Genomic DNA, 24,262 nt, shown 5'->3' with positions numbered 1-24,262 from the left:
CCAAGGAAAAAAATTAAAATAAGCCTAAAAGCAAAGCCTCCACCATCAAGCAGCCTCCGGGCCCCTGTTTCCGGTGCAGTCAGGAGAGACATTGGACAAAGTTCTGTCCAAACTCCTGCTTACCTCCTCTCAGTTCCTGCCCTTTCTGTCAAAAGACAGGTCATTGGAAGGTAGACTGTCCATTGGCCTCTAACCGAGGGACTAGCCCACCTACCCTGGCAGTAGATCTGGACGCGGGCCTCTCAGTCCTAAACCTCCTCAGACTTTCCACCACCTGACAGGTCCCAGGTTCAAAAGCCATGCCTTTCACCACCATGGATGCAGAACCCAGGGTAAACATTGGTGGCAGGTAAGCTTGTCTCCTTTATCCTTGATGCAGAACCTACGTATTCTCTCCTTCCCGAATTTTCGGGGCTCCTAACGCCCTCTGCCATATCAGTTATAGAAATAGACGGCAAGGCACCCAACCCCTAAGTACCCCTCCCCTAACCTGTCTCATTGGGCATCAGGCATTCACCCACTCCTTTCTAGTCCTGCCCACTGCCCAACCCCACTTTTCGGATGCGATATTCTAACCAAACTGCATGCATCTATATCTCTTAGTTATTTTGACTCCATACCCCCACCAAGTAATCCCACCTCAAACCCTCCCACTTTACCATCCTAGACCTCAAAGATGCCTTCTTCACTATCCCACTCTCCCCAACCTCCCAGGACCTCTTAACCTTCACCTGGACCAACCCAACCACAAAAATAACCCAACAACTGACGCAAACGGTCCTGCCTCAAGGGTTTCGAGATAGTCCCCACCTCTTCAGTCAAGCCCTAGCAGCCAACTTACAGCAGCTTGACCTTTCCCCAAGCGTCCTCCTACAGTACGTGGATGACTTCCTCATCTGCAGTCCATCTAAGAACCTTTCTCATCTCCATACTGCCCAGCTCCTAAACTTTCTTGCCAACTGAGGATACTGCGTGTCGCAAAACAAAGGCCAGTTCTCTCAAACTCAGGTCACATATCTCAGACTCTCCATCACCCTACTCATAAACACCTAAATCCAGAAAGACAGGACCTAATAACTACCTTCCCCCTACCCCATACTAAGCAGGAACCCTATCATTTTTAGGCCTCACCAACTTTTCAAAACTTAAATATCTAATTTTGTATCCCTAGCCAAACCTTTATATCAGGCAATAGCTAGGGACTTGTCTGAACCCCTAGAAAACTCTCGAGCCCTCCTTAAACCTATCACCACACTCAAAATAGCACTCAGCCACTAAGCCTTTTCTCCTATACACCAACACAAAAAATAGCTTTTCTCTCAAGCTGCTGGCAAAGCAATATGGACCAGAACAACGGGTTACAGCCTATTTTTCCAAACCACTCAATTCCCCCTTCCTAGGGCAGCCAGCCTGCCTCTGCACCTTAGCAGTGGCAGCAATTCTCAGTCAAAAAACCCTTAAGTTAGTTCCCTTTGCCCACGTAGCAATCCACTCCTCTCATACTATTTCTAGCCTACTAACCCACCAGGCCATCGCTACAACCGCCCCATCACGAATTCAGTTCCTACACGCTCAACTACTTCAAAATCCTCAGATCTCCCTGCATAAATCAGCTCTCCCCCTCAACCCTGCCTCATTACTTCCCTTCCTCCACTTCCACACCCATACCCACAACTACACTCAACATCTCTCCTCCTTTTCACACCCCTTCCCCAACATACAAGACACCCCTCTACCCCACGTAAAATCATTTATAAATAAAAAGCTCCTACAAGGTTGACCCAAAAGGAGCATAGTATGCCATCACTACCCTCACCTCCATCATTAAGTCGGGACACTTGCCCTCTGATACCTCTTCCCAACAGGCATAACTTATTACCCTAATGTAGGCCCTGGCCCTTACAAAAAATTCTCATATTGCTATATACACTAACTCCAAATATACCTATCACATCATACATTCACACATAAAAAACACATTAACATTATTGCCCAAGCTAGGACATAGGCATACGAAAAATCCTAATTTAAAACCTTCCTCTCATACTTCTCTTCTCCCTTCAAAGCGATCCTAATGCCTCTCATAACCCCACTGCTTCTCCTCCTATTATTCCTCGCCCTTGGCCCTTGCTTCCTCAAACTGCTAGTAAACTTTATTCAGAAAATGGTCCAATCCATAACAGCCTCTACCATCCATAATGTACTCTTATTAAGATCTTTCAGATATTAACCCATGGCAAGAGATGACCCCTAGCCAGCAATCAATCCCCTCTCATCGCCCCTAATTCAGCAGGAAGTCATAATAGAAGAACAGAGAGTTGACGACCCCTCTCCCAACTGGTCTCTGCCACCCCCCAAAAAACACACCCCACCCCTTGTCTCTTTTTATTAAAACAAAAAGGCTAGAATGACAGCCTTGGTTCCCATGCAATTGCCCCTCCCCCTGCCCACCTGCAGGTGTCTGGGAGTTTCCCATGATAGTGGGGTACATCAACCTGAGCTCCATTTGGCCTTGATCAGCCCTAGACTCACAGCTGCAAGATAACAACTGAATTCAATAGTTTCTTTTTTCTTCCCCTTATAAAACAGCCCCATCCTTCCCTAGGAACCCAGAGTCAGGCCATTCGCGGCATGGCTTCCTCCCCGCTTGCTATTTCCCTCAATAAACTTCTTTTTGTCTGCTTGCTGCCTCCTCATGGTACTCTGAGCGACACTGTTCTTACACTATGCTAAGTGAAACAAAGGAAAATCCACACAAAACCAATGGTGAAGGGAAGGAAACCGGGGTTCAAATCAATGATTTGGAACATAAGGAAGAAAAAAGCAGTCAACCAGTGTAGAATGAGGAAGCAAGAATTGAAGAAAACTTCCCAAATTTTGCAAAAGAGGTGGACATACAGGTCCAGGAAGCATGGAGGGTCCCGGGCGAGCTGGACCCAGAGGTGACCACACCATGACGCATCATGACTGAGATGCCAAAGGTGAAAGATAAAGAGAGAGTCCTGGGGGCAGCAAGAGAGAGGCAGAGAATTGCCTACAGGGGGGTGCCTATAGGACTATCCGCTGATTTCTCAGAGGACACTTTGCAGGCAGGAAGGGACAGGCAAACAGTATTCAATGTGATGAAAGGCAACCTGCAACCAGGATTACTCTATCCAGCAAAGCTATCATTTGGAATGGAAGGGCAGATGAAGTGCTTCCCAGACAAGGAGTTCATCATCACCAAGCCATTATTATATGAAATGTCAAAGGGACTTAAGAAAAAGATCAAAACTATGAACACTAAAATGACAACAAACTCACAACTACCAATAACTGAATCTAAAAAATAAAAACAAATCCAACTAAGCAAACCAGAATAGGAACAGAATTATAAATATGGGGACCATTTGGAGGGTTATCAGCTGGAAGGGGGAAGGGGGAGAAATGGGGAAATGGTGCAGAGACTAAGAAGAATATTGGTTGGTATGAAATAGACAGGGGGAAGTTAAGAATAACATAGGAAAGGGTGAAGCCAAAGAACTTATATGCATGACCCATGGACATGAACTAAGGCGGGTAGGATTACTGGAGGGAAGGGGGATACTGAGCAGAGGGGAGCAAAGGGGAAAAGAATTGGAACTACTGTAACAACATAATGAATAAAATATACTTAAAAAAATAAAGTAGAAGTCTTTTGTTTTCTTATCAGAAGCCATTGTTCTGAATTTTGCCATCATCTAAGTGGTTTTACATAAACTATATAATATTTTGCTGAAAACCTTCAATGTAAAGACAGTTTCTTTCCCACTAGAAAATCGCTACTTTAGATATAATGGCAAAATCTGTGCCTGTCATCTACTTCTATAACTGCCTTTTTAAAAATATTTATTTATTTGTTTGTTTATTTATTTATTTTTAGAGAGAGGGGAAAGGAGAAAGAGAAGCAGAGAAACATCACTGTGTGGTTGCCTCTCACTTGCGCCCCCAACTGGGGACCTGACGTGCAACCTAGTCATGTGCCCTGACTGGGAATCGAACCAGCGACACTTGGCTCACAGACCGATGCCCAATCCACTGAGCCACAGCAGCCAGGGCTCTATACCTGACTTTTTATTTTGACTGTTTCTTTCTCACATAAGGTGTATGTCATTTTTTCCATATACTGCTTCAAAGATAACTCTTTATAATCACTTAAATGTTCATGAGGTAAAAAAAATTTATATCAATTGACATAATGCTGTTCTTGTTTAAGAGTTTCAATTCATAAAAGATTATTTTAAGTACTTTCTACATTCATTGGAAAATTAAAAAATGTGATTGATCTAAGTTAATTGGGGGTGGGGACGGAGTAGTGAACCCAGGATCCTTGAGATAGGAAGAACTTGTAAGTATGAAGAGGTGAGAGAGTGAAGATAGAAAAGCTGAAGGAAACTTCATGGAAATACACTCCCATCTAGGCAGGGCTTTTTATAGATGAATAGTGTTTAAGAGCATAAAGAAACTCAGGAATCAACATTGCCTGCATTCACATTCAGACTCCAGCTCTGCTAATTAAGCTGTTTGAATTTTGCCAGGTGTCTTAATCTCTCCATGACTCTATTTCTTATCTGTAAAATGCTAGAGGATTAAACTAAATATATGGAAAGCATTTATAACAATGACAGGCACATGTTAAGTTATCAATAAATATTAGCCATTAGAATGGAAGTCATTATTTACACTTTTAGCACCTTGTTGTTGTTTCAGGAAATGGGTAATCTTGGCACCTTATTGATCTAGGAAAGAATCTCTGGAATAACTTTTCTTCAGGACAATAGATGTGACAGTTCCCACATGGTATGTGAACTATGTAATACAGAAAGAGACCTGCATTAGAAAACACAAAATGCATGAAAACAGATATGAAAACATACCTTTCCTTCCAAATGATCTGTAGTTTGTTTTACATTACCTAAATAGTTGCCGTCAAAAAATAAGATTTAAAAATAAAAATGAGATTTTATCTTCAGTTGAGTAGTATATTAAAAAATTGTAAGATCCATAACAATAGGGTTAAAATACTGACATGAAGTATAGAAGGAAGCCTTTGTGCCACCAGGCATTTTCCTGTTACACTTGAGCTAAGTGTGTCCTACCAGAAGCATAAATGAGGCTTCAAATATAGAATTTCCTTAATGTATAGTACCTGCAAAATCCGTTTTCATTTTATAAATCTTACTGAAGAGTTTTAGCTTTAAACATTCCATGAGGAGTTTTAGGAATACTTCCATATGAAGTATCTTTGATTTCATTTTAGCTTTTAGTGTTTCTATAAATGGTTCTGAATGATAGGAAAGTACCCAAGTTTCCCTGGGCATTCTCTTTATCCTTCCTAGTGCCTTCTAACTACTATGTCTTAGGTCCATTATGAGCATTAAATATGTGAATTAGGTCAAGTGATATGGTGGTGTCAATATCAGGGTTCTAAGGGAGGTAGGCAGAAATTGCCAAAAAGCAATTTCATTGCCAACTTAAAGTAGATCACTTTCTGGATCCCCAGTGGTAAATATTAATTATGTCAACTCTACTTAAATATAATACTTCCTGGCCTCTTTTCCTTTTTTTCTTTTTTGTTTTACTGTAGGGTCTGTTTTTAGGCTAGTTTCTTACATTTTAGCCAGAATATAAGGGGAAATGGTATGAGAAAATCTTTAAAAAGAAAATCTAAAATAACTTTTGCTTCTCAGGACTAGAAAATCTTATAACCACTGAGCTGGAAATGCATTGTAAATTCCTCTAATTAATTTTAGGTTATATATTTTAACATATCTATCTCTGTTAAGGTAAAAATTTAATAAATAATGTGTATTTTAATCTTTTGTTTGGGTACTCAAATGTTTTTGAAGGTAAGCTAATTATAAATAATAAATCAGTTTTTATAACAGCAGTAAATTTAAAATTAGGATTTTGATCCAAATGAAATGCTTAACATACAGAAAGATAAAGTAATCAGTATACAGCTAAATGCAGGCATGAGGACTAATAACACCAAATGTTCTCAAGGCCTTTTTGGGCTGTGGTAGCCAATCATGCTACAATTTATGGTGGAAAGCACTGAAGACAAAAACAATGAATAAGGTATCCTTTGCCTTGATTGATTTAAACTGTTTTGTTACAACAAGTACAGAAACTCATAAAATTAAAGTAACAAAATAATAAGTCTTGTCTGGTTTTTATCTTCTTAGATATAACAACAACTTTAAGATAAAAAATAAAATAAAGTTAAGTGACATGTGGACAGCAAGCTGTGTGGATGAAGTGGGAGAAGGCAACACCGATGCCGTGAGATCCTTTGTCGTGGGCTGGCCCACGGTGAACTTTGTGGCCACCTTCAGGTAAGAATATAACTTGCACCTGAGTTAGCTCTTGTGAAATACAGTCAACTTTATAAGTTCTAGGATGAAGAATGAATGGAGAATCGTTGTGCTCTCATCCTCAACATGCTAAATTGGCACTTTTCAGTACAGGATGAACATTCTGAAACATATAGCTGATTTTGAACAACTGCACCGGTATTTATTTTACACTTAGGGTTGGTGTTAATCACAAGCACGCAATGTTTTTGTTTTTATGTTTTATTTCTTTTTTTTTTGCTTCTTCTCTCCCCACTACCACCAAACTTCTCAGGCATCATCCTAAAGCCAAAAAAACTAAAACTTTCCAACCTACTAATCTTCTAATAAAGAAAAGACATGTCATCAAATTGTGTTAGGCACTATTAGCCACCACAAGGTTTTAAGAATTTATTTGGAAGAAATATGTGTTTGTATCATTCTCTGAATAGCTTCTTTTCCATGAAAAATTTCTCTAGATATTACCATTTTTAATTGTCTAATCTCCTTGGAGTTATAGGTGAAAGGAAGAAATTTGGAGTGAGGGGTGGTATTACACGACATCTTTAATCAAGGAATTTCCATGAAACTTCTTTTAAAAAGAAGGGGAAATGTGGGGAAAAGTTTCACGTACATTGTATTCCTCCAAAAGTAGAATACTTTAAACAAATAAGGTTAGCATCACTAGTAATGTCATGTGAATATCATGTATCCCTTGATAGAATGTGATGAAAAAAACAATTCACCTTTATAGTATCCCTTCCCAAGATATTTAACCTTAGTCTAATCATGAGAAAACATCAGACAAACCTAAAAGAGGGATATTCTATAGGTTACCTGACTACTAGTAGTCCTCAAAACTGTCAAGGTAAAAAGAAAAAATAAAAGACATAGAAACTGTCATAGACTAGAAACTAAGGAGACATGATAACTAAATGCAGTGTGGTATCCTGGATTGGATCCTAGAATAGAAAAAGAACATTAATGGGAAAACTAGTGAAATGGTCAAGTTTAGTTTATAGTAATGCACCATTATTGGTTTCTTAGTTTGACAAATGTGCCATGATAATGTAAGAAGATAAGATGAGAGGGAACTGAAAGTGGCTGAGAGGTATACAGGGACTTTGTACTATTTTTACAACATTTCTGAAAAACTGAAATTATTTCAAAATTAAAAGATTACTTTTTTAAAAAAAAAAAAAAAGTAGTGTTGGAGAGTAATGCCTCTGGTATGGCACCTGTAAACTCTGAACAAAATACAAGCAACTACCTCAAGGTTCTGGAAAGTGAACAAAAGTTGGCAGATTTTGGTGAGGAATTGAAACTTGGAAGGAGACACAAGCACTGGTGGGTGAGTTTTCTGTTCTTGGGGCATTAAATGAGGCAGGAAACAAGTCACACCATAGTGGAGGGGAACTAAATTGACCAAAAACCCACAGTCTATTTGCCAAAGAGCCAGGAGAGAAGTGTCTGGGTCAGCCACAGCCACAGAAAAGTGAGGAAAGAAATCTCAAAAAGGAGAGTATCCAAGAAGGAAAGCTCCAAATTTTGTGTGAAGACTCTGCCCAAGTCTCTGAATGATTGCTGCACCACGCCTGCATGGAACAGACTCAAAGCAGCTTGAAGCTCAGGATAAAAGAATTGAACTGAAGAGGCACAGGGTTTGCAACTTGAATCTGATCAAGTTCCTTGTCTGTTAAAACAGAAACGCAGACACTTTGGCAAATATAACAAAACACAGACTCTCCAAAACAAAACATCATGATGCCCTGGATACAATCTAAAATTTCTTATCACACAAAGAAACAGGAAAGGGGAAAGATAATTAAGAAGCTAATCCTGAGGTGATCCATATGTTTGAATTAAGCGGAAAAGAACTTTAAAGCAACTCATAATGATCCTCAGTAGGTAAAAGGAAAAGCCACTTGAAATGAAGGAAAAAGATAGGGAGCCTCAGCAGAGAAGTAGAAAATATAAAAAAGAACCAAATGAAAATTCTAGAACTAAAAACTACAACATCTTAAATTTTAAAAATCCCCTGTGTGGCCTTAGTTGCAGAATGGAAATGAAAGAGGAACAAAAAAATTTAAAGATAAATCAATACAACTTTTCCAATATGAAGAATAGGTGGAAAAAGATTTTTTAATGAAAAATGCATCAGAGACTTATTGGAAAATACCAAAAGATATAATATACATGTAATTGTAATTCCAGAAAGAGAAGAGAGAATGAATGAGACATAATAAATATTTAAAGAAATAGTGGTTTGAAATTTTGGGAGATTTGGTGAAAGACATAAAATGTACAGATTCAATAAGCTCAGTGACATTAAAACAGGAGTATGAAGAAAACTTCACCTTGTAATGTTATAGACAAACTGCTATAAACCAAAGATAAGAGGAAAGCTTCAAAATGCCAGAGAGAAGCAAAACATTATGTACAGAGGAACAACAATGTGCATCACTGTGGGTTTTTCATCAGAAAGTATGGTGGTTTCAGAAGATAGTGGAATGACATCATTAAAGTCTTGAAAGAAAAAACTTTGAACCTAGAATACTATATCCAGAAAAAATATCCCTTAAAAATGAAGGTGAAACAAATATCTCTTTTCAACTCTAAGAATTTATTGCCAGCAGAACTGTACTACAAAAAAAAAAAAAAAAAAAAAAATGCCGATGCAAGTTTTTTCAGCCTGAAGTGAAATGATATCAGAGGGAAGCTCAGATCTTTAGGAAAGGGTGAAGGACATCATTAATGGTATATAGATCTCAGTAAATATTAAGAAAATTGAGGTCCTGATCAGTTTAGAATCAATCCAGGTAGCTCAAGAGGCAATGACTATAATATTTATAAAGAAATGAAACATTCATTGCTTTGGACTATAAGACTAAAAACTGCCAGAATCTGTGAGGCATTCCTGATCAAGTCCAGCTGGAGGAAGAGCAAACAATAAATGTACACTTCCCATGCTTTTCCTTGGGAGATGGGGTAGATAATAACATCTCAAAAAAAATGCCAAAAGGAATTTCATATCTCTTTCACTACTTGTACCTTGATTCATATACCTAGAATCTGTATCTACTAGAAAAACGGGCACTGCACTCTCTTTTACAGATAACCATACGGTAAATTCTCATTTAACATCATTGGAAACTGACTTTAAGTGAAATGATATATAACAAAACTAATTTGACTATAAGCTAATAGATATAAACAAGAAGTTTCTACAGCATATTTCTGGTCAAAAATGTCACCACACTTCCAAATAAAGACCCAAATCACTTCTAATATTAAATATTGAAATAAATCTGAGCTATACATCCATTTAAGAAAGATTATGAAAACAAGTAAGGTAATTATTTTCCAACCTGACTATTCCACTTTAGGGTCACAAGTGGCTGGAGACTATCCTTGCAGCTCAGGGTGCAACACAGGACCCAACTCTGGACAGGACGACATTCCATCACAGGGCGCCTTCACACACACTTCCACAGTCACTCATACTGGGACAAATTAGACACACCAGTTAACCTAATACGCATATTTTGGGAATGTGGGAGGAACCTGGAGTACCCAGAGAAAACCCATGAAGATATGGGGAGATCATGCAAAATCCATACACAGTGGCCCCAGCCAAGAATCAATATTTTTTCTCATCAATGCAACTGTGAAACAATGTTGAACAAAACATTATTCAAAGACCTGATGTATAGTAAAATGAGAACATTGTTCAAAAGACACAGGCAATATTTAAATCTGAAAGAGGAATCAGAATATTTTAACTTAAGGACCTAGTATGAATCTTAGTCTACAAACAGGTAGGCAAGAAAAGTCTATTTATAGATTAAATTAGAACCCACCTTGAGCCCCCACTTTGCCAGGCTGTTGAGAAATCAAATTCTTTTCTTTACTGGAACTCCTATTTTCTTAGAGTAGAAGCAGAATACAGGAGAATTCGCTGATGTCTCCAAAACAGATGAAGAGCTTCTGACCTTAAGTCTATTATGGTCATTATCTTTTTCTATGCTCAAAGTTGTTCTCTTATATCCAGAGAGGCTCACTCCTTGCCACATGTGGGGTGAAGATATATTTGTTGTTATGAAAATCTTGGTGCCAAGGAACAAGCCTCCCTAGTTGCTCTGTACAACCATTTGTTCTGGGTTCTTTGTGATTTTTTTAGGCACCCAGCTCAGTTTCAAGGGATAGACTCTATCCACTCCCAGATCTGAGGGACTCTTTCCAATCTGCCTTGTCCTTTTTCTTTCTCTAAGATAGACTGTTTTCTCCCCTCCTGGCTCTTATCAAATGAGCTCAGGTGTTTATGAAGGGGTTGGGAAGATGGCAGAGGACTGAGGGGAGGCTGCACTCTCAGGCTCCTGAGACCCATCTGTAGTTTGGACTAATTGCAGACAGAACACCTCAGTGAGCAGCTGGACACTGGCAGGAGTCGAGCCTTGGCACTGCTGGATTAGAGAAAATCCATCTGGGAACAACCTGTTTAGTGAGGATAGTGGAAGAAAAAGGGACAAAACAGGATTCCTGACTGGGGTGGCTGCCCAAGCTGCGGCTGAAAGAACACAGAGGCTTTTTGGCGACCACAGGCTTCCCCAGAGGGGAGTCAAGAGGAAAGTGGATCTCTGCCCGCTGGCAGAGACGGGACTCGACCAGGCGGCATTGGTGCTGGAAGAAGGGAGACAGCGTGCTGCTGAGCAAGTGAAATCGTAATTTTTCCTTTGTATTTTTCTGTTGTGAACTGTGGAGAGGGGGGGAAGTTTGGGGGTGATAGGACATTCTTGAGGAGCGCAGGCGCAGAAGTGCGCTCGCCCACTCCCCACCCTCCCCTTGGGTCGTGGGCACGCATAGGGAAGTGACCTCATTCAGTGGCCCAGGTGCGCAGGGCCTCGAGTCCAGGTGCCCCTTGGACACACCCCAACAGACATAAGATCAGTGCCCCAACGGGCACAGGGAGGGCCCACTGGATACACAGAAGACTGTGCGCAGTCACCCCTGGCCAGCTCCAGTGGGCACCAGGCCTGAGTGCCAGGCCGGAGCATAAAGCATTTCCTCAGGCTCTGCTTGTGCCCACCCAGGCAGGTGCAGGAACAGTGGGCAGCTGTGGCGCCAGAACAGCAGGCAGCAGCAACTCACAGACACTCACTTTTACTGAGCACAAATGTTGGGGCCCCACCCTAAGAGGCTAGAGACCAACTCTCTGAGCGTTGCGCGGCAGACCTGAGGCTAGCTCCCTGGCCGCCTTGGGCTAGCACGGGTGTGCGAGTGCAAAAACACCTCGCCGAAACCAATAGGCACCAATCGCTAACTTCCACTGTGCACGAGTGTCTGCGGCCCAGCACTGGCAGGCGAGAGACCAACTCCCGGAGCACAGTGCCGCAGGCCTGAGGCTAGCTCCCGGCCACATTGGGAAACTCCCGGAGCACGGCGAGGCAGGCCTGAGGCAAGCTCTTGGGCTGCCTTACTGGCTCACAGGCATGCCTGCAAGGACACCTTGCCTAGCTCCAATAGGCACCTAAGGAATGTGCCGTGACGGGGCCCACTGCTGCAAGGAACAGGAACCTCTAACCCACCTCATTAGACCAGCTGTGGATACAGAAAAACAAGGCAACACACAAAGGCTAAACTGACATCTCCATGAAAGAATTCAAGATAAAGTGGATACAGTGACTCTCAACCAACTAGCCAGAAGGAAGATCCTAACAAAAAGCATCTGAAATATAACCAGAGAGCATACACAAACGACATAAAAGGTACCCCAAGAACATCAGGCTCAGGAGATCAAAGAGACTGCACCACTGAAACCCCCAGATCTACCATAAAGAATCTCATACCACAAAGGTGGGAAGGCAAAGCAGACAAATCCAAATAACAAAAGCAAACAAGAAGAATCCAACATGGTAAGATGCAGAAACAACCTCTCAATGAAAAGAAAAGAGGAATCCCTAGAAAGAGAGGTAGATGGGATAGATATAACCCAAATGTCAGACATGGAATTCAAAACTATGGCGGTGAAGAAGCTCAATATACTTGACAACCTTAAAAACAACTATGACAGCCTCCAAGGAAGTTACCAACAGCTCCAAGAAAGTTACAGGGAACTTGCAGAGAACTACATCAGCATAAAAAAAGACATAAAGTCTATCAACAACAACCAGGAAGAAATGAAGAATGCAATCTCTGAACTGAAAAACACAGTAGAATCAATCAAAAGCAGACTAAACGAAACAGAGGATCGTATTAGTGAGTTAGAAGATAATGTAGGAAAAAATTCTCAGACGATACAGCAAAATGAAAAAAGATTTAAAAAGTACGAAGAAGAGGTAAGGGAGTTACAGGATAGCATAAGTAAAAACAATATAAGAGTAATCGGAATTCAAGAGGGATCAGAAGAACAAGGAATAGAAAAACTGATAGGAGAAATAGTGACAGAAAATTTTCCCAACCTGATGAGAGAAAAAGTTATGCAAGTCCAGGAAGCACAGAGACTTCCAATAAAGAGGAACCCCCAAAATCCCACTCTAAGGCACATCATAGTTAAAATGGCAACATTCCAAGACAGAGAATCCTGAAAGCAGCAAGAGAAAAACAGCAGATAACTTAAAAGGGAGCTCCAATAAGGCTATCGACCGATTTCTCAACAGAAACACTACAAGCCAGAAGGGAATGGCCAAAAATATACCAAGCAATGAAAAACAAAGGCCTATAACCAAGAATACTCTACCCAGCAAGGCTCTCATTCAAAATAGAAGGTGAAATAAGGAGTCTCTCGGACAAAGGAAGACTAAAAGAATACCTCTCCACCAAACCAGCATTGCAAGAGATGCTAAATGGAATATTCTAAGAAAAAGGAAGAGAAAAAAAAACAAAAAAGGAGTAGAGGAACAGAGGTACAAAGGGAAATGAATAAATACATGTCAATAATAACCTTAAATGTAAGTGGATTAAATGCTCCAATTAAAAGACATAGGGTAATGGAATGGATAAGAAAACAGGACCCACATATTTGCTGTCTACAAGAAACACACCTCAAAACAAAAGATTTACATAGAGTGAAAGTAAAGGGATATAAAAAAATATTCCAAGCAAACGGACCTGAAAAAAAGCTGGGGTAGCAGTCCTCATATCAGACAAAATGGATTTCAAAGCAAGGTCAATAAAAAGAGACAAAGAAGGACATTTCATAATACTTAAAGGAACAATCCATCAAGAAGATATAACACTGATAAACATATATGCACCCAACATAGGAGCACCCAAATACATAAAGAAAATACTAGAAGACCACAAGAAGGATATTAACAACAACACACTCATAGTAGGGTCTTCAACACTCCATTATCAACAATAGACAGATCATCCAAGCAAAGAAACACCAAGGATATACAGGCATTGAACAACACACTAAACCACATGGACTCAACTGATATATATAGAACTTTTCACCCCAAAGAAGCCAAATATACATTCTTTTCAAAGGAACATGGGACATTTTCAAAGATAGACCACATAATAGGACACAAAACAAGCCTCAATAAATTCAAGAAAACTGAAATCATATCAAGCATCTTTTCAGACCACAATGCCTTGAAATTAAAATCAACCTCAGGGAAAAAAACCAAAGACACTCAAACTCATGGAGAATGAATAACATGCTATTAAATAATGAATGGGTTAACAATGACATCAAAGAGGAAATCAAGAAATTTCTAGAAACTAATGACAATGAACACACAACAGCCCAAAACACAGCAAAAGCAGTCCTAAGAGGGAAGTTTATAGCAATACAGGCATATATGAAAAGACTAGAAGAATCTCAAATAAAAAATCTAACCCTAAAGCTACAAGAACTAGAACAACAACAACAAACTAAGCCTAGGGCAAAAAGAAGAAAGGAAATCATCAAGATCAAAGCAGAATTAAATGACATAGAGACTAAACAAATAATCCAAAAAATCAACAAAACTAGGAGCTGGCTCTTTGAAAAAATAAATAAAATCGACAAGCCTCTAGCCAGGCTCATCAAGAAAAAAGGAGAGAAGACCCAAATAAACAAAATCAGAAACAAAAAAGGAGAAATCACGACTGATACCACAGAAATACAAACGATTGTAAGAATTTACTACAAACAACTGTATGGCAAGAAATTGGACAACCTAGAAGAAATGGACAAATTTCTAGAAACATATAACCTTCAAAAACTGAATCAAGAAGAAGTAGAAAGTCTCAACAGACCAATAACAAAGAAGGAAATTGAAACAGTAATCAAAAATCTCCCGGCACACAAAAGCCCTGGACCGGATGGCTTCACAGGTGAATTTTACAAAACATTTAGGGAAGAACTAACTCCTACCCTCCTCAAACTATTCCAAAAAATCCAAGAAGAGGGAAAAATCCCAAACTCTTTCTATGAAGCCAGTATTACCCTAATCCCAAAACCAGGTCAAGACACAACAAAGAAAGAAAACTACAGGCCAATATCACTGATGAACATAGATGCTAAAATCCTGAATGAAATTTTGGCAAACAGGAATCAGCAATACATCAAAAAGATCATATACCACGATCAAGTGGGATTCATCCCAGGGGTGCAAGGATGGTTTAATATTCACAAATCAATAAATATAATACATCACCTAAACAAAATGAAAGACAAAAATCACATGATCATATCTATAGATGCAGAAAAAGCATTTGATAAAGTACAACACCCATATATGATGAAAACACTCAGCAAAATGAGAATAGAGGGAGCATACCTTAACATCATTAAGGCTATATATGAGAAGCCCGAAGCCAACATCATACTCAATGGACAAAAACTGAAAGCATTCCCCCTGAAATCAGGAACTAGACAAGGCTGTCCACTCTCTCCACTTCTATTCAACATAGTGTTGGAAGTTCTAGCCACAGCAATCAGACAAGACAAAGAAGTAAAAGACATCCAAATTGGGAAAGAAGAAGTAAAACTATCACTATTTGCAGGCGACATGATACTATACCTAGAAAACCCTATAAACTCCACTAAAAGACTACTCGATATAATAAGTGAATTTGGCAAAATAGCAGGGTACAAAATAAATATACAGAAATATAAGGTATTTCTGTACATTAACAATAAAATATCGGAGACAACGGCAAAAAAGAAAATACCATTTACTATAGCAACAAGAAAAATAAAGCACCTAGGAGTAAACTTAACCAAAGAGATAAAAGACTTGTACACTTAAAATTACACAACATTGAAGAAAGAAATTAAGGAAGATACAAATAAATAGAAGCAAATACCATGTTCATGGATGGGAAGAATCAACATCATCAAAATGGCCATACTACCCAAAGCAATTTACAGATTCAATGCAATCCCTATTAAAATACCAATGACATATTTCACTGACATAGAACAAATACTTCAAAAATTCATATGGAACCAAAAAAGACCCGAATAGCAAAAGCAATCTTGAAACAGAAGAACACAGCAGGAGGAATCACGATACCAGACATCAAACAATACTACAAAGCCACTGTGATCAAAACAGCCTGGTACTGGCATAAGAACAGACATATAGATCAGTGGAACAGAATAGAGAGCCCAGAAATAAACCCAGGCCTCTATGGTCAACTAATATTTGATAAAGGAGGAAGGAACATAAAATGGAGTGAGAAGAGCCTCTTTAACAAGTGGTGCTGGGAGAACTGGACAGGGTCGTGCAAAAAAATGAAACTAGACCACCAACTTACACCACACACAAGAATAAACTCAAGATGAATTAAAGACTTAAAGTAAGCCGTGACACCATAAAAGTCCTAGAGGAAAACATAGGCAGGAAAATTTCAGATATCCCACAAAGGAAAAAATAAACAAATGAGACTACATCAAACTAAAGAGTTTCTGCTCAGCAAAAGAAAACATCAGCAAGATGAAAAGGAAACCAACCATATGGGAGAACATATTTGCCAATGATATCACAGACAGGGGACTGATCTCCAAAATATATAAAGAGCTTATACGACTCAACATCAAGAAAACAGACAACCAAATTAAAAAATGGGCAAAGGACCTGAACAAACACTTCTCCAACGAGGACATACAGAAGGTCCATAGGCACATGAAAAAATGCTCAATATCATTGGCCATCAGAGAGATGCAAATAAAAACCACAATGAGATACCACTTTACACCTGTCAGAATGGCCATCATCAACAAATCAACAAACAACAAATGCTGGCGAGGATGTGGAGAAACGGAAACCCTACTGCACTGTTGGTGGGAATGCAGACTAGTGCAGCCACTATGGAAAACAGTAAGGAATTACCTCAAAAAACTAAAAATGGAACTGCCTTTTGAACCAGCAATTTCACTGCTAGGATTATACCCAAAAAATCCTAAAACCCTAATTCAAAAAATCTTATGCACCCCTATGTTCATAGCAGCCCTGTTTACAATAGCTAAGTGCTGGAAACAGCCTAAGTGCCCATCTGTAGATGAGTGGATCAAAAAACTGTGGTATATTTACGCAATGGAATACTATGTAGCAGAAAGAAAGAAGGAACTCCTGCCATTTGCGACAATGTGGATGGAACTAGAGAGAATTATGCTTAGTGAAATAAGCCAGGCAAAGAAAGCAAAATACCATATGATATCACCTAATACAGGAAACTAAAGAACAACACAAACAAACAAACTAAATAGGACAGGGTAGAATAGTAGTCAACAGGGGGGAGGGGGGAGGGAGAGAAGGGGGATAAGTAAGGGAAGGGTCTAGTCAAGGAACGTGTATAAATGACTCATGGACATGGACAACAGGGAGGGATATGATTGTGGGAGAAGGGATGCGCTGGGTGGGGGGAACAATGGGGGAAAAATGGAACAACTGTAATTGAAAAACCAAAAAATAAAAAAAAACTCTTAAGGTAGGTAGCCTTGATTTTTTGTTTTTAGTTATGTGAAAAAATGCCTGAGCATAAGATTTACTAGGGAAGAGAAGTCATGTTTGCTTGAGTATAGTAGGAGAAAGGGAAAAATACAAGAAGACTATGCAAATCAATCTCAATAGATTAAACTGGCATACAGCATAATTATACTTCATAATTTTTAAAGTAATGTATGCTATACATTTAATCAGTGAAACACTACAGCAATGAGAGTGAATGGTCTAAAACCACATGCAGTAATATGAGTAAGTCTCACAAACATAATGTTGAATGAAAGAAGCCAGACACAAAATAGTAGATACTGCATGGTTATGTTTATTTAAAGTACCAAAACAACAAAACTTTTCTGGATAGTGGAAACTAGTGCCTGAAATGGAGCACAACAGACCTTTCAAAGTGGTTTTCTGTTTCATAATCTAGGTGTGTTCAGTGTGTAAACATTCTTCAAACTGTATACTTAATGCATTCTACAGTTTTCTGTATGTGTCACCATATGTTTCAATAAAGGGTTAAAAGTTTTTAAAAATACTGCTTTTAAGGGTCAGTTTTCTTTAATTGCTTTGAAAAAACTTAACAAATCTAAAGAAAACACCTATTTTTCAGCATGGATTTTTGCTTTATAAATCAAAGATTAGAGATTAAAAAAACATTGAAAATCTGTCGTTTAGGAAAGGTTGTAAGGAATTGTGAAATATGAAAATTGCATGGTCATTGGTAAAAAGAGATGTATACTACACTATGTGATGACCAATCCTGGGAGATGGCCATGAACAAAATTGCTAAGCAACGAAGTTAGAAACAAATTACAAGTATTTGTTCAGTGTATTTTTCTGTAACAAAATTAATGAGTTTCCATCTTTAAGGAGTTTAGAAGTAAAAGCTAGTGAATAACAAAACTACACTAAAATAAACTTTAAATTGTTTTTAATTTTACATGAAGCAGTGACTTCAGAAAAAAATATTAATTAATACTAATTTAGTTGTAAATGAAGTGATGTTACTCAGAAGATTATAGTAATTAAGAATACATTTTCTACGCATGCACACAGGAGGAGGGTTGGGCAGCTGCCATCCAGACTGGAGCTGACTCTGCGGGTCCCTCTCAGGTCCCCGCAGCCAGCTCCTTCTCACCGGTCGCCCTGCCTTCATTTCCGCCCTCTCTTCACCGAAACGCCCATCATGAGTTGCTGCACTGGCAGTGCGACAGCAGTGCCTCAGTGCCCGACTGCTGGGACCAGGCATACATAGAAGCCCCAAGGCAGGGCCCTTGCAGCTCCCTGGTGGCCAGGTCCTATGTAAACACCAGCCAGGTATGCTGTTGGCAACTCAACGTCAACGCCAAACCCTTCGTGCTGATGTCCATGCTGCAAGGTTGTGTGACCCTTCCAGTGAGCCAGAACCAGCCAAGGCCACCCCTGGCTGGCGCCTCCAGCAACAACCCCGGAATGCAAGCGGGCCATGGCATAGGAGGCCCTTGGGAACCTATGGAACCTTCGCAGGAGGAGGTCGTTGTGTGAAGGTGCATTTACAACTGTTAGTGTGGAACTTTCGGAATCAGTTGTAGAAAATGGAGAGACAGAAGTGTCCTTGAAGAATCATGGGAGCACAAAGAAGAAATAAGTGAAGCAGAGCAGGTGTTGGTTCTTTGGAAATGGAAGGCCCCCAGAGGAAAATGCCCGAGAAATGATGAGGAAGGGAAAATACCAAAACTTAAATCTGTGATTGCCCCACCAGGTGCTCCTAAAAAATGAACATGCAAATGTAGCACATAGATGCTAGCAGGTCAGCCATTAGAGGACAGCTAATGTATCTGACTGGAACAGTGGACAAAAGGACACCTGAAAAATATGTGAAAGTGAAATTAAAGAAAAAACACAGAGAAACTTCATACTTGTCTTGGGCCGTAGACACAAATCCGGAAGAATGACACAAGGATCAAACTGAAGTGCGACATGCCGATTTTGAAACAGTAAAGAAGCATTTCACAGTTCTTAGATGCCCTTGGCCACAAGAGTTTTGTCCCAAATACGGTTGGTGGTACTTCCCAAGCTGATTAGGCTATACTGGTCATCTCTGCTACAATTGAAACTGAATTTGATAAAGGAGGACAGCCCTGACCAGTGTAGCTCAGTTGGTTGGGCATCATCCCACAAACCTAAAGGTTGCTGGTTCAGTTCTGGTCAGGACTTATGCCTGGGTTGTGGGTTTGGTCCCCAATGGGGGCACATATGAGAGGAACTTTATCACCCTCTTTTTCTGCCTTCCTTCCCTTTTCTCTAAAAAGAAATAAATAAAATATTTTTAAAGAAAGAAAGAGGGATACAGTCCAGATGGCAGCATAGACAGATGTGGCTCACCTCTTTGCACAACCACATTAGAATTACAGCTAAAATATAGAACAATCATCAGCTAGAACTGTCAGAAATCAAGTTGATTGGAAGTCTGACAACTACGGAACTAAAGAAACCACATTCATTGAGACAGGTAGGAGGGGCGCAGATGCACAATGGGCTGGTCTTTCACCCACGTATAGTGGATAAAAATTTGGGAGGGATAGCTCGGGAGCGAGGAGCCGCAGCCTCACACCAGGCCCCACCACTACCACAAGGCTCCAGTGCCAGGAAGATAAGTCCCCACAACTTCTGGCTGAAAAACCAGCAGGGATTGCATCGATGGAAGAAACTGCTGGAGCCCCAGGCAGCTCATCTTAAAGAACCTACACACAGACTCACCTTCTCATACTCACTCCCTCTGAGCTCAGCAGTGGAGTAGCAGCTTGAAAGGCACCAGTGGCATACACGGAGAAACTGAAGTGTTTGGCATTAAGGTGAGCAGAGGCCATTGTCTCTTTTCTAAACCCTCCCCGCACAGAGCCATCTGGTACCATATCTAAGACTCCATCAACCTGGCTAACACTGTTTGACTGGCCTTGGAGATCCCCAGAGACTCCGCCTCACTCAATTTACAGACCTCCCCACTAGCTGTTTTTCTATATGAATACCTGATCTCTGCTTATGTTTTACAACTTCCTAAATCCTATCAAACAAGCAATAGCTGGCCTCAGTGACCTCCAAGCCCAGCAGTAGTAGCAGCCAGCTTAGATTCATAGTTTGGCTTCGTCTGGGGATCTCCAAGCCCAACAGAGGTAGCAGCCATCTCAAGTTGTTCTATAGCTCAGGTAGGGTGCCCTGGGCAAAACACAGGTGGGGACTGAACTTGACCTGCACCACCCAGGAAACCCCAGGGCCAGCGCACCCTGTAGACAGCTACAGACCACATAGGAGCACCACCACCCTGCCCCTGCACAACTAATCCTCCACAGCAGGTGGAGGTTGGGGGTAAGTGGTCACAGCCAGTCCTTACAGCTGACTAGAATGGGTAAATCCCTCCCATTGATCTGCCAACAGCAACCAAGGCTCAACTATAAGAGGAGGGTGTACTCAGCTCACATGAAGGGCACACTTCAAGTACTCAGCTTGGGTGACAGGGGAGGCTAGACCCTACAGGACATGTACTACACTAAACCATATTACCAAGACACGGAGTCAAAGCAGCTCTACCTAATACACAGAAACAAACACAGGGAGGCTGCCAAATTGAGAAGGCAAAGAAATATGACCCAAATGAAAGAACAGAAAAAAAACCCAGGAAAAGAACTAAATGAAACCGAGATATTCAACCTTTCAGATGCAGAGTTCAAAACACTGGTGATCAGGATGCTCAGAGAAATGCCTGAGTATGGCCACAAAATAAAGAAAGAAGTGAAGGTTATAAAAAGTGAAATAAAAAATATATACAGGAAACCAACAGTGAAGGGAAGGACCAGGATTCAAATCAACAGTTTGGTGCAAAAGGAAGAAATAAACATTCACCCAGAATAGGAAGAAGAAACAAGAGTTGGGAAAAAAAAAAAAGAAGAAGAGAGAATTAGGAAACTCTGGGGCAACTTTAAATGTACCAACATCCGAATCAGAGGGGTGCCAGAAGGAGAAGAGGAAGAGCAAGAAACTGAAAACTTGTGTGAAAAAAATAATGAAAGATAACTTCTCTAATTGGCAAAGGAAATAGACATACAAGTCCAGGAAGCACAGAAAGTCCCAAACAAGTTGGAACCAAAGAGGACCACACCAGTGCTCATCATAATTAAAATGTCAAAGATTAAAAATAAAGAGAGAATCTTAAAAGCAGCAAGAGAAGAGTTACCTACAAAGGAATTCTCTTAGGACTATCAGCTGATTTCTTAAAAGAAACTTTATAGGCAAGAAGAGACTGGAAAGAAGTATTCAAAGTGATGAAAAGCAAGAACCTACAACCAAGATTACTCTATCCAGCAAAGATATCATTTAGAATGGAAGGGCAGATAAAGTGCTTCCCAGGCAAGGTGAAGCTAAAGGAGTTCATCATCACCAAGCCATTATTATATGAAATGTTAAAGGGACTTACTTAAGAAAAAGAAGAAAATCAAAACTGAACAAAATGATAATAAACTCACAACTAACAACAACTGAATCTAAAAAACAAAAACAAACTAAGCAAACAGTGGGAACAGGAGAATCATAAATATAGAGGTCATTTGGAGGATTATCAGCTGGGGGGGGAAGAGGGAGAACAGGAGGAATGATACATGGATCAAGAAGCATAATCGGTAGGAACAAAATAGATGGGGATGTTAAGAATGGTACAGGAAAAGGTGAAGCCAAAGAAGTTACATGAACAACCCGTGGACATGAAATGAGGAGGGAAGGATTGGTGGAGGGAAGGGGGATACCAGGTGGAAGGGGGCAAAGAGAAATAATTGGGACAACTGTGAGAGCATAATCAATAAAATACACTTAAAAGTAAAAAAAAAAAAAAAAGAGAGAGAAAGAAAAAGGAGGATAGACAAGAGAACATGCAATGTTGGCAAAGACAGCAGGTGTGAAACACTTAATTGTACAATTATTAATAAGATGTATGATCCAGTAGTGTGAAATGGATCAATGAGGGAATTGAAGAATTTAAAGAGGAAACTAGTGCCATTTTTTATAAAAGGTGACTTCAGTCCCAAAAACGACATTCACTTTATGCCCTGCTCAGGACTGACTGGAGCAAATCTTAAAGAAATATGTATATTTCTTTTCTTGGTACATTGGGATACCATTTATTTCATATGTAGATAATTTGCCAGACTTCAGTGGATCAGTTGATGGACCAGTGCCAGTTGTAGATAAATATAAGGATATGGGTACTGTCTGTGGTCCTGGGAAAGCTAGAGTCAGGATCTATTTGTAAAAGCCAGCAGCTTGTGATGATGCCCGACAAACACAACATAGAAGTTGCTTAGAATCCTTTCTGATGCTGTAGAAACTGATTCTGTAGCCTAGATGAAAACCTCAAAATCAGACTGAAAGGAATTAAAGAAGAGGAAATTCTTCCAGGTTTTCTACTTGTGATCCTAATAATCTTTGTCATTGTGAATGCGCATTTGATGCCCAGATACTGATTATAGAGTAAAAATCCATCATCTGCTCAGGTTATAATGTGGTGCTTCATATTCATACATGTATTGAGGAAGTTGAAATAACAGCCTTAATTTGCTTGGAAGACAAAATCAGGAGAAAAAAGTAAGACTCGACACTATTTTGTGGAACAAGAACAAGTATGCCTTACTTGCTTAAGAACAGCAGGAACCACCTGCCTTGAGACCTTTAAAGACTCCCCTCAGATGCATCAATTTACCTTAAGAGATGAGGGCAAGATCATTGCAATTGGAAAAGTTCAGAAACTGGTTTCAGAGAAAGACTAAACATTTCCTTGATTTCCCTGAACAATACTGTAAGGATATTTGACTACAAATGCCTACTTCACACCACATTCTTTTATTTTCTGCCCAGCAAAAGTTCTTGTTATGTTAGCTTTCTCATATTAAATTTTTGCTATGCCACTAATGAATTTTTCCCAAGATTTATTTTTTCCCCTCTCAAACTGCTTCCTTGGACAGATTTGGCAATAGCTTTGTAACTGATGTGGACATAATTGCCTACAATAATGAAAATCTAGACACTTTTTTTTCTCCTTAGGCATGCATAGTCTTTTACCCCCAAACAGATTATTCTGAGTGTGTGTGTGTGAGCATATTACAAAGACATCTACCATGTTAATAAAACATTCAGTTTGAAACACTTTTTGGTTAAAAAAAGAAAGAAAGAAAGAAAGAAAGGAAAGTTGTCTAGCTTCCAGTGAAGATGGCAGAGTAGATAAATGCAGTACTCACATTCTCCCACAATCACATCAGAATTACAACTAAATTAAAGAACAACCACCACTCAGAATCACCTGAAATCTAGCTGAATAAAAATCCTACAACTAAGAATATAAAGAAGTCACTGGAGACTGGTAGGAAGGGCAAACAGGGAATACTGGTCTACACCCATGTGTGGCCAGCAGGATATATCAGCTGCAGAGGTCACCTCTTAGGAATGAGGTGGTCCCAGCCCCACACTAGGCACCCCAGCCCAGGGTTTCCATGTCAGGAAGGAAAGTCCCTATAACTTCTGGCTGTGAAAACCAGTGGGAATTGTGGCTGAGTGAGACAGGGGACTTCTAGAGACCAAGATGTTCCTCTGAAAGGGCCCATGCATGGACTCAACGTGGACTCACTTGCTTTGAGCTATAGCGCTGGTGTGATTGCTCTAAAGGCACCAGGAACATAAGGAGAGGAACTGAATTAACTGGCATCAGGACAAGGGCTGGAAGGACAACAGCCTCCCAGACAGAAGTGCTGCCAGAAGCCATTGTTCCTTTGCTGAGCCCGCCCCTCACACACACAGCTGGAAAGCAGATGCCAAATCTGAGTCTCCATCTACCTGACATTGTTCCCCTGTCCTGGTGAATCCCTGAGACCTCACCCCATCTATGCTGTTTCCAGTGGCTTTTCCATACAAACAGCCTGTCATGGCTCATTCTGCAGTCTTTCCTAAGTT

General features: G+C 40.1%; 1 pseudogene; it reads left to right on the top strand.

The window, feature by feature from the left end:
- The first annotated feature begins 6,252 nt into the window (after positions 1-6,252).
- Positions 6,253-23,085, top strand: LOC150018891 (eukaryotic peptide chain release factor GTP-binding subunit ERF3A-like; annotated as a pseudogene).
- The last annotated feature ends 1,177 nt before the right edge of the window (positions 23,086-24,262 follow it).

This window comes from Furipterus horrens, unplaced genomic scaffold, assembly GCF_987537825.1.
Source record: "Furipterus horrens unplaced genomic scaffold, mFurHor1.1.pri manual_scaffold_2, whole genome shotgun sequence".
NCBI classification, from domain to species: domain Eukaryota; kingdom Metazoa; phylum Chordata; class Mammalia; order Chiroptera; family Furipteridae; genus Furipterus; species Furipterus horrens.
Note: the sequence above shows the minus strand (reverse complement) of the source record. Positions and strands in the feature narration are given on the sequence as shown.